This window comes from Mastomys coucha, unplaced genomic scaffold (genome assembly GCF_008632895.1).
Source record: "Mastomys coucha isolate ucsf_1 unplaced genomic scaffold, UCSF_Mcou_1 pScaffold13, whole genome shotgun sequence".
Lineage (NCBI taxonomy): Eukaryota > Metazoa > Chordata > Mammalia > Rodentia > Muridae > Mastomys > Mastomys coucha.
In genome coordinates, this window is record NW_022196895.1 from 80,296,936 (window position 1) to 80,309,373 (window position 12,438).

The window sequence follows — 12,438 nt, forward strand, 5'->3', positions numbered from 1 at the left end:
ACACACTGCTCCCATACAGGGTGTGAAGTCAGTGACTGCTATGCACACACACTGCTCCCATACAGGGTATGAAGTCAGTGACTGCTATGCACACACACTGCTCCCATACAGAGTGTGAAGTCAGCGAGTGCTATGCACACACACTGCTCCCATACAGGGTGTGAAGTCAGCGAGTGCTATGCACACACACTGCTCCCATACAGGATGTGAAGTCAGCGAGTGCTATGCACACACACTGCTCGCATACAGAGTGTGAAGTCAGTGACTGCTATGCACACACACTGCTCGCATACAGAGTGTGAAGTCAGTGACTGCTATGCACACACACTGCTCCCATACAGGGTGTGAAGTCAGTGACTGCTATGCACACACACTGCTCCCATACAGGGTGTGAAGTCAGCGAGTGCTATGCACACACACTGCTCCCATACAGAGTGTGAAGTCAGCGACTGCTATGCACACACACTGCTCCCATACAGGGTGTGAAGTCAGCGACTGCTATGCACACACACTGCTCCCATACAGGGTGTGAAGTCAGTGACTGCTATGCACACACACTGCTCCCATACAGAGTGTGTACTCAGTGAGTGCTATGCACACACACTGCTCCCATACGGACTGTGAAGTCAGTGATCATCGAGAGGAGAAATCTGTGGCCCACCCAGCACCTGAAGTAGCACATTTTCATCCCAGGGAAACTGGTGGTCAAGAGACTTGAATAGGAGGGAGCCTGAACAAGCAACGGCAGGATCCTTCACTCCAAGCCTCACAGGAGACAGACTCACGCCTAAGGGAATGAGCCCAGCTTTAGGCGAAACTTTCGCTTTAGAGCCAACCATCTCTAGACAGAGGTTCCTGATGGTTGCACTAAAGCACAACAAATGGCTAAATGCATTTAGAGTCAAATAAGGCATGCCACATAAGCAACTCGATCTTAAAGTTAGCTCCAAAAGCTAAAACAGATTTAAATATGTATCTTCACACTAAATGGGAGTAATTATATCTTCAGTTTGTAAATACAGATATAGGACATATTCCATATAAATAGGTTCAAGAAAAATATTGCTCTATATTCTGCATTCCCACAAGTAGGAACAATAACAACGCCATAGTTGAAAGAAAAAGTATGATTTCTATGTATCACATTATCATAAAAATTTTAACACAATAAGGGACGAGGTTCAGGGCAATAAGGGACTAAAGAGATGGTTAAGTGGTTAAGAGCACTTCTTGCTCTTCTAGAGGACCCAAGTTCAGTTCCCAGTACCCACATTAGGCAACTTACAACTGCCTATAACTCTAGCTCCAAGCAGATCTAAAGCTGCTGGCGTCATGGACCTGCACTCAGAAGCACACACAATTAATAAGTAAGTAAGTAAATGTGCACTACCAAAGAGGAGGGGAGATACATGCTTAAAGGGAAGGAATGCTCTAATGTAAGCCCATCAAGAAATGATACTTTATCATTCATTCATATAAGAACTGAAACTGCAAGGACTTGCACATGATTTTTATACAATATATCATGAAAACTATAATGATAGCTATAAGCTATGAAAACAGATTTCTTAAAACAATGTAGTAATTTAATAAATTAATCATAAATTTCCTATACCAGAAACATTACTGAAAATAGATTTATTTGGGTCAATCAAAAAGGAAATAAAAGTAAAAGGCAGGAATAAAGGAAGAGGGAGAAACAGGAATAGCCAATTGTTAATTCTTTGTGTCCAAGAAATACTGGTTAATAACAAATGTGAGTATAATATGAATGGTTAAATAATAAATTATTAAATTTACATCATAATTCTAAAGATTATATTTGAAAAAGTACAAAATATTTCAAAAAATAAACTAGTTCTGTCCATAGATTGAACATGCCTGACAATTCTTTCTTACAACATATACACACAGAGATACATACATTCGCAGACACAGAAATAGCATAAAAATACCAAACTAGAAACCATAATATATACTTGTCAGATAGAAGAAAAAAAGTCCCTGAAACATTATAACATTATTTAACAAAAAACCTACAAGGATGACACTGAGTTTGTTTTGTGTTGGCCATCTACTGCTAGGCATAGGGCCTGCCCTCAAATGCGGCTTGTATCCTCAGTAAGATGATGTTGTAGGAAACTAATTTTTCACTTTCATTAAGTGGTTATCAATTGGCGACAGCTTATGAGCAAGAGATGGGAGCATATGTCTATTTCTCTCAGGGCTGTGCTCCATCTGCTCCAGACCTGTATAGGCCCTGTGCACGCTTCTACAGTCTCTGTGAGTTCACATGCACCATCAGCCCTGCCGTGCTTAGCAGGCCTTGCTTCTTTGGTGTCCTCCATGCCCTCCGGATCTTTCTGCCTCCTCTTCCACTGTGCTGTGGAAATAACCAATCACTTAACTCTCTGACTTAAGGCCCGCTCTACAAGATGGAACCCATGCACAACAATGAACAGGTAGCTAAGAACCTGAGACTAGAAAGGCCAGTGACCTTGGCAGAAAAATCAAACAGAATTCTTCTGCTAAGGGAGTGTAGCAGTAAGTGATTCCTAGCAGCATTCTCCTAGAGTCGCAGATCAGTGCCTTTTCCAGCTGTCTTCGGAGAACCTTCCTCCTGGAGAGAGGAATGAATACAGAGACCACCAACCGGGCAATGTGCAGAGGGAAGGGCCTTGGAAGACTCAGTCCTAATGGGACATCTCCACCAAATCTTCCCCTCCTGGTTCATGGAACTCAGAGGGTTTCGTTTTAAAGCAAATAAACATAAAATTATACCACAAAATATCTACATTCTACATTTAATAGCCAATATTTTAAACTCAGTTATTAAAAGGAAAAGTCTGAAGCTGTCTGCACTTCTAAGAAATATAAAGGTTTCCCTTATAGTGCAAAAGTATACAACAAGCTGCTTAGGACAAAATATAAAGTCCCAGGCATTTGCAAAGCAAAGAACCTTTAAAAGCCACCTATAGGATGCAACTTCACTCATAAAAGGTAGTAAGGACTGCCAAAACCTTACAAGGCTCTTTTTTGAGGAATAGTCTACTTAATGATACTGTGAAAGTAAACCAGTAAAAATCAAAAACAAAAACAAAATAAAACCAAACAACAAAGCCTGAGCTCTGTGGTCTCTGAGGACATCTTTACTTCTAAAGTCACCAAACCAAAATCCAATGATGGAGCTGACTAAAGAACACATACAAGAAGCCCTGGACACAGGAAGCAGCCAGGCTAACAGAGTGCTGTGCTGCCCAACCATTCTCATCACAAGCAGAACAGAGGAAGAGCCGGGCACACCCATGAGAGCACCCAACAGTGAGCAACACAAACCCTCGGAGAAAGCAGAGTACTAGCTCTGACTGAAAGCCGTCCCAGTCAGCAGTCACATTTGGATTAGAATGTCTTAGAAGAAAGAGCTATTTAGGTTAATGTGCAAAGAGAGCTAGAGCAAGTTCTAACAGGTAGGGGAGTTATGAAAAGGTGCCTGGAGGCACAGTTTGTGTCCTGAGCCACCCTCTCCTCTACAATGAACAATGGGTTCTGAGTCCTGTCCTCTAAGAACTCCATTCTGCAGAAATGAGTTCCAGCATCTAATACAGAGAGAGAAAGAGAAACTGTCCTGAAATGCTAGGCTCGGAAACGCCTCATCAGATACTATATGGCTGCAGAGCTATGCTTTGGCTAAAGTTTGGGGTGTTTGTTTGTTTGTTTGCTTGCTTGCTTTTCTCATATAAGTACAGGAAAAGAAGTTAAAGAGATTAGGGGTTTGTTTGTTTGTTTGTTTTGTTTTTTGAGAGAGGGTTTTTCTGTGTAGCCCTGGCTGTCCTGGTACTCACTCTGTAGACCAGGCTGGCCTTGAACTGAGAGGGTTTTTCTGTGTAGCCCTGGCTGTCCTGGTACTCACTCTGTAGACCAGGCTGGCCTTGAACTCAGAAATCTGCCTGCCTCTAAATTTCAAAACATTATGCTGTGAGTTTTCAAGATGGCTCAATCAGTAACGTCTTAAAAGTATTGTAAGTATGAAAAGTTGAATTTCTATCTGAAAACCGAGGCAGAAAGCTGAGAACAGCAGAGCAGCTCTTCAAATGCAAGGACTGGGAGCAGGAGAGCTTGATCCCAGGGACTACCCAGCCAGGTTACTAACAGTGAGTGAGCCGGCCAGGGGCTACCCAGCCAGGTTACTAACAGTGAGTGAGCCGGCCAGGGACTACCCAGCTGGGTTACTAACAGTGAGTGAGCCGGCCAGGGGCTACCCAGCCGGGTTGACAGTGAGTGAGCTAGCTCCAGGTTCACTAAGAGACATAAAATAAAGTGGAGAGTGACTGTGGGAAAAAAAAAAAAACAGTATCGGAAATCAACCTCTGGCTTCTGCATGTATGTGTGTGTGTGTATATATATATATATATATATATATATATATATATATATATATATATATACTACACACTACAACATACACACACACACACACACGTACACCACAACAAAATGTATGCTTCTATATCTTTAATAACAGGTACTATGTTATTTCTTCTAGTTAAAATTCTTCTTTATCTTAAAAACTGTATTCCCATTTTTGCAATATGGTATGAAAAAGCAGAATGACCTAGGGAATCACAGCCAGCCATGTGTAAGCCACAGGGGAAGACTGAAATTCAATGCTCAGAACCCATCTCTAAAAGCTGGGCCTGGGGCCTGGAGAAACGGTCCCCTGCTTAGATCACATGCTACTTCTGCTGAGGATTGCAATTTGTTTCCTTACATGCACTAAGGGCAGCTTACAACCGTCCAGGAACTCCTGCCCTTCCAACTCCTTCAGGTGGGAGCACACACATACACTCATACACACGCAAACACACGCATACATACACATACACTCATACACACGCAAACACATGCATACACACACCCCTTCCAACTCCCTCAGGTGGGAGCACACACATACACGCATACACTCTCTTCCTCTCCCACCCCCCCTCAAAAAGCTGGGCATGCTGGCCTCTATTCATAATATCAGCAATCAGGAGGTAGGACAGGCAAACTCCAGGTTTACTATACAGCCAAACTGGCCTACCCAGAGAGCTCTAGGCAGCACGCAAAATTTCAAAACGAGTCCTTCTGGGATCTGAGGAGTGGGACTCTGATTTCCCCACAAACACTAACACACACATTCACTTACCCATTCACACACATGCACCCACAAAACACACCCCCACATGTACACAAGCAACCACATAAGCAAACATTCTAGAAGAAAAAAAGTAACTATAATTTTGTTATGCAAGAAGTCCACCATTATCTAGTAACCAAAAGCATACTGTAGAGTCAGTCAGTCAGTCAGTCAGTCATTACATAATTATAGTCAGTCAGTCAGTCAGCCAGCCAGCCAGTCAGTCAGCCAGCCAGCCAGTCAGTCAGTCAGCCAGCCAGTCAGTCAGTCAGTCAGCCAGTCAGTCAGTCAGTCAGCCAGTCAGCCAGGCAGTCAGTCAGTCAGTCAGGCAGTCAGCCAGCCAGCCAGTCAGTCAGTCAGTCAGGCAGTCAGTCAGCCAGCCAGCCAGCCAGCCAGTCAGTCACGCAGGCAGTCAGGCAGGCAGGCAGGCAGGCAGGCAGGCAGGCAGGCAGGCAGTCAGTCATTACTAATTATAAATGTGAAGTAAGAAAAAATAAATAGTGAGCATTATCATCAATTATGAGAACAAAGGGGAGAAGTAGCCATTACAACTGACCAAAAAGAAAAGCTGAAGGCAAGACTGCTGAAAAACAGTGTCACCCTGGCACTCAAGAGGAGGAGGCAGTAGGAACCTCAAGTTCTAGGCCAGCAAAGGCTGCCAAGGAAGATTGTTTCAAAAATAGCAAAGAGATGAACTTAATGGCTATTCTTTCTGTTTCTGTAATAATGTCACAGAAATATGAGGAGTGAAATTAAATGTAAAGGAATTGTAGTCCCTGACTTTATACTAGAGTCAGGTTAACAGTGTGACAACATGGACACAGAGAGATATGTCTACAACATAAATGAATGAGGGATGAGAGCAGGGCTCAGCCAGGAAGAACTCACATAGAAGGACTATCTCACTTTTGACAAAGATGACTAAGAGCAGCAAATGAAAGAGGGAATTTTAAAATAAACCATGTTGGAAGCTGAGATACCAACAATAAAAGAAAAGTCAGTATTATTTCTCATCCTTTTAAACAATCAGGTGAAGCCAGATCATGAGCTTAGCTTGGCTCTGCCCTTCTGCTCTATGAAGACAAGCACAAGAAAAGCTGAAGATCTGAGCACAGCCAATGGATTTCTAAGCTGAAACCAGAACCACAAATAGAAGTGAATCACACAGAAAAACTTCAGTTTAGAACAACAAGAAACTGAAACAAAAACAATACAACAAAATGAAAACTCCCAGTACTATCCTGCCCAGACCAGAGACAGTCTGTGTCATTAATATATAGAATGGGAAATTCATAGCTAGAGGAGGAAAAGACTCGAAAATCAGCAACATTGTAACCAGTAAGAGACCCAGACAGCAGCATTGTAACCAGTAAGAGATCCAGACAGCAACACTGTAACCAGTAAGAGGTCCAGACAGCAACACTGTAACCAGTAAGAGATCCAGACAGCAACACTGTAACCAGTAAGAGATCCAGACAGCAACACTGTAACCAGTAAGAGACCCAGACAGTAAATGGTGGTTGTACTCAATGAACACTTCAAATCAAGACGTACAAATAGTCAAAATTAAAAGAAAGAATGCTGCATTCTCCCATAGGAGAAACACAAACAGAGCCCACACTGAGACTTATAACATCCATTTGGAATGGCTATCATTTAGACATCAGATATGCTGGGAAGGGTGGCCCATTCACCACAGTAAGAACATAAACTACCTTAGCCATTACGAAAATCAGTACAAAGGTCCTTAAAAAAGAAAAAAAAAATATCCCTATGGAGCTGGAGACGAGATTCCCAGGTTAACAGCAATGGTACATGGTGGCCCATAGCATAGATTCCAGTAGATGCAATGCAACATTTTAACCCTGGGCAACAGGGACAAGGGGCACATATATACATGCAGGTAAACCATTCACACATAAAATAAAATGTGCAGAAGTTGAAAAATCTAAAAAAACAAAACAAAACAAACAATAAACCAAAACCTAAAAAACAAAACCACTCTCAAAACTAAACACAAAGCAGGCCAGGCCAGTACAGCCATGTGAAGATGAAGAAAACGTGGGGCACCCACACAATCAAGTATTAACCAGCCATAAACAAGAACGAAATAATACCATTTGTGGAAAAACAGATACAACTAGACATCTTCATGGTAAGTAAAATGGGCCACTCCCACAAAAAGAAATGCTTTTGAAATGGGACAGTGAGGGAGATAATAGAGTGGAGTGGGGGTAACTTTGACTGAATTATATATGGACATGTAATAAAATCCTTCACTTTAAATGATATATACTAATAAAATCTGAATTCATAAAAGTAACAGAAAACTTAGTATAATTTTAAATTAAATCCATTCTATGTATTTGACATAGAATCTGTGACTCCTCTGGAACCCTGGCCCTATGCTCTAGCACATCTGTAAAAAACAGAGAGCAGCAGATATGATTTAGTTCTTAGAAAATGATAACTTCTTCAATCATTTTATCTACAAGAAATTATTTTTAAAATTCTGAAAAATCATACCTATACCCTGTCTTGTAATTTTTAAACAATATTTGCACTAATGTTATGCCACACCAGTCCACAAAACAAGCAGGAGTGTGTCACAGGCCCCCACTGTGAACATCAGCACCCTGTGTTAGCTCATCAGGAAACACATAGTACACACTGACATGATACATACTAGCTTACAGGGCATTTGCATGCAGTGTTTGCAAATTACAAACGAGACTAAGTTAAACTATACATTGAGACAGAAAAAATGTCATTCCCTTAAAATGAATAATCTAGTTTGGAGCCAATAAACACGGCATTTTGAAAGCAAACAACAGAAAATGTTCTCAGAAGCACGTTAGCCTCCAAGCAGTAACAAGTGATTACTCAGAAAGTAAATTTAGGAAAAGATTCACAGGTTCTGAATCTTGAGTGCAGCTTGGAAGATAATAAAGGATGGCTTTCAATAAGACAGCGACGGACAATGTTAAGTACAACTGGCTAGGAAGGCTTTATATCTCAATTTGACTTCCCCTCTATACTGACCTTAGAACCTGATACAGTATCTATGATGGCACTGTTCATTCAAACAAAAATTTAAAAAATGAACTCAATTCAGTTAAAACCTATAGAAAAGGATATAAAGAGGTATCCATGGGAAACATATTTTTAAAGTCTTACAACCAGCTAGAAATATTACTCCATAAACTTTATGTTAATTCATATGAAATATTTGACTTTTCACCCTATTAAATATTGATTTCGTATAGTGCAATCTGAGTAGGTTTTAGTATCTAATAACTACCAAGCAATGCTATGCTTTTTTTCAGGAATGGAGGAAGGGTCAGTTGAAATAAGGGGTGCTTTGCAGAAAGATAGGATAACCACATGATCAGAGTCTCATACAGAACACCACTGGCAGCTGACGATTCTTTAAATGGGACAGAACACTCCACTGGGAGCCCAGAGCTCCTTCATCCTAACCATGCAAGTTGTTCTACCATCATAGCACTGCAGAGTAAGAAAACTAAATAACAGTTGCTCATTGGTTCAATTAGATGGCCAAATTGCTTTGATAAAAGTTAAAAAAAAATTACTTTCAAAAGTTGTTTCCTGAGCATTCCTTGGGAAATGTCAATTTGGACGCTTATATCAACTTCCAAGTAACTGAATATAAAGTGCTCTCACAGAAAGTCAGTGCTCTCCAGTGAAACTCCACCAACACTGACCCTTCCATAAGTGAAGGCTGCAGTAAATGTTTCGGCCTTTGTTCTCCTTAATTCTGGCTGTGACTGGGAATAAAGGGGTTTAAGGCAATTTAGCCAGAGTCCAGCTGTATAACCAGTGTTCTAAAGGGAAATTAAATAAAACTAAAAAAAAAAATGTGAGACGCCAGTTGGTGGGAAATACCTGTTCTTTAAAGTTACAATCAGCTGATATCTTTACACCATCATGCTGAGGACAATATTAGTCTACTGAACACCACAAAACATACATTGTCCAGTTAAGCAACGCATTTCATATACAAAACCACTGGAACAAATTAAAGAACATCTCCCAGTCTCTACTGCTGAGTAAGACAAGTCGGATCCTGTCTCAGTAGATCTCCAGAGTACTAAATCATGTATCTGTGACCTGACAATTCGATAACGGGGCGGAGAGGACCATAGTCATCAGCGCAATGGGACAATTTTCAGGCTTCTTTATGGAGAGCGGGAGGTGATGGGAAAGAGGAAATTCTAGCCTAAAATTTAAACATAAACAAAGATATAAACACACATGTGCATCCTTCAACTCCAGTACTCCATGGAAACATGATGAAAAAGACCAAGTACAGAAGGAGTAGAGGAGAAACAGATGTAGCAGGACAGGCACTGCGATCATATACATGACAAAAGCAACAGCCAGTAAATGTGAAATGTTGGGTGGGCATCTTAGAGAACATATAGAAGAAGAGAAGCAAGAAACTAGAAGAAAGAATTTATGAAAAATGAAAAGTCTTATTTGCAAGCCTCTGTAACATGAGAAGAGTCATATAAAAACAGAAGTACATGCAACCGACCAGGAAAGAGATGGAGTCAACAGAGGCATTCCAAAGTAGTGCCTACCACCCACCTCCCAGATGCCTTTCCTTAAGATCGGACTCTATACTGTCAGAAGTTCCTGGCTGGGCTGGCTTCCTCTATACAAGGAATGAACGCACAGACACAGCAGCATCCAAGGTCCTCTTTGCTAGGATCAAACCCAGTCTCCCACTCTTTAGCTCATGTCTGAACCCTCATCCATCCCACTGAAATACTTTCCTTGCTAAGCATTTGTTAAATTATCTGTAATCTTAAGTGTATTCCTTTGCTGTCCTCTCCAAGCCTTTGCCAAGGTCCCTGGGCTGCTCCAAGCTCCTAGAACAAGAGTACAAACTGCCCCACGCACATGCCACACGGCTCTCAAAGGTGTTTTCCCTAAACTGCCATATGGCTACAATTCATAGAAAAGGTTCACTAGGACCTTCTTCAAATCCCCGCCTAAAGGCACACTCCCTGGAATAGTATACTATTTTACTGCCAACAGAGCCACCGCTTTACTAGTATGTGTTGTCTCTCTAGTCTTTAACTCTGTCCATCTAGCCCAAAAGCAAGCTTCACAGGAACAGAAGAGAAGCTGTCATCTTTAAACAACGCATATTATTTGAGTGCTTGGGGGAAAGATCTTAAATGTATCAGAAGACTAACTATAGAAACCTCAGGACTAGGACACTAAGGAGTCTTTTAACACAGTGTGGTTGTTAGGATAGGAATGGCACCCATAGACTCATATGTCTGAATGCTTGTTCATAGGGAATGGCAACATTAGGAGGTTGTGGCCATGTTAGAATAGGCTTGGCCTTGTTAAAGAAAACTAAATTATGTCACTGTGAGGCTGGCTTTGAGGCCATATTTGCTCAAGCTGTGCCTAGTGTGCTACAGTGACCTGCTGCCTGTGATCAAGATGTCAAACTCTCAGCTCCTTCTCCAGCACCAAGTCAGCCTGAGTACTGCCATGCTCCCCACCCACCACGATTCTAATAGACTGAACCTCTGAAACTGTAAGCCAGACCCAATTAAACATCGTCCTTTGTTAGAGTTGCTGTGGTTGCGGTGTCCGTTCACAGCAGTAAGACAAGCAGCAAATATATTACTCACACAAGTTAATGAAAATAGAAGAGAGAGATAGAATAGGCAAACAGCAAGAAGGCACCTAGCCTGTTTCTTTGTATTCGCCCTAAAGGCTGTTCATGAAACAATGACTGAAACCAAGGAGGAATGTGGACATCTGGGGGCAACAAGCAGCCTGACCACGCCTACCCACTCCACATGTGTCAGCCTAGCTTCTGGCCTGACCACGCCTACCCGCTCCAAATGTGTCAGCCTAGCTTCTGGCCTGACCACGCCTACCCACTCTGCATGTGTCAGCCTAGCTTCTGGCCTGACCACGCCTACCCACTCTGCATGTGTCAGCCTAGCTTCTGGCCTGAGCACGCCTACCCACTCCACATGTGTCAGCCTAGCTTCTGAGGTAAGGCTTTGAGAAAGCCCCCAGACTAGCACTTTGACATAGCCTATATTCCAGGTTCCTCCCTGCTATACAGAGCACGTCTCTCGCCCACCTCTCTCTCTACTCATCTTCCATGTATGAACTAATATCTCAGTAAAACTCATCCTTTTTTGGCCATTGAATGCTTTTAAATTTTTAAGATAAGAATCAAAGCAAATTTGAGTTCCTAGGAACAAGAAAGTCTTGATCATTCTCAGAAACACGCCAATATTTGCATATCATAACCAAGATATAATAAAGAATTTCTGATACACTGAGAAAAAAAGACATGCTGTAAAGGGAGAGGAGATACCCTTTCTTGATGGGAGGCACACACCTATCTACTGGACAGAAACCTTAAAAGCAAGTCTTCTCTAAAATAAGAGAAAAGTCTGCAAAATAAAATGAGTGAAACACTATCTTATAGTGTGCAAAAGGGTTCATTTGATATGGAAAGAACAAAACAAAATGAGTGAAATAGTACCTTATAATGTGCAAAAGTGTTCATCTGATATGGAGAGAACATTTTCTAAAAGTATCTAATAATGGGGTTATGTAGTGCTCAAGAGAGAGACATAAAACAAAGGGGCTAAAGATACATGAACTTGTAGGCAAGTATTGACTTAACTTTAAAAGTTCCTATTGCAATACTACTACTGAATTATGAGGCCTTTGATTTATGTGAGCTTGTTAAAATATATCACTCACATAAAATGGGACTTCCTCATGAAGAGAAAAAAATGAAACTGGAAATAACTGTAGTAAATAAATTGTGCTCCCTCAAGTCCTTCCACATGCTCAAAAAGGGTCACAGCTTAGGACACCAGCTTCCCAGCAGTAAACACAAAGAAGAAACTCAATTACAAACATGATTCGCTAGTACCCAAGTCTGAAACGACAAATCACTGCTGGAAAGCCAACTTCTACTGAAATAAACACCAAGAAGGACTCATTTTCCTGAGTCTTACAGACACAACATGACATTTTATGGAATAGCCCAAACACTGAATTATCACCAAAATTGAGTTTCATGTTATTTCTAGGAACTTTTAAAAATTTAAGTCATCATCGTAATAATTATAATGTAAAAACAACAACAACAATCTACAGGACAAAAAATAAAAACATCACAGCGAAATAGTTTGATGGTGGTGGTGGTGGTGGTGGTGGAGGTGATGGTGGTGGTGGAGGTGGTG

At 41.3% G+C, this 12,438-nt stretch overlaps 1 protein-coding gene across 2 annotated transcripts in view; it reads right to left on the reverse strand.

Annotated features, from left to right (window-relative positions):
• Znf407 (zinc finger protein 407) overlaps positions 1-12,438 on the reverse strand; it is a 411,238-nt gene that overhangs the window by 221,101 nt on the left and 177,699 nt on the right. The window lies entirely within an intron of this gene.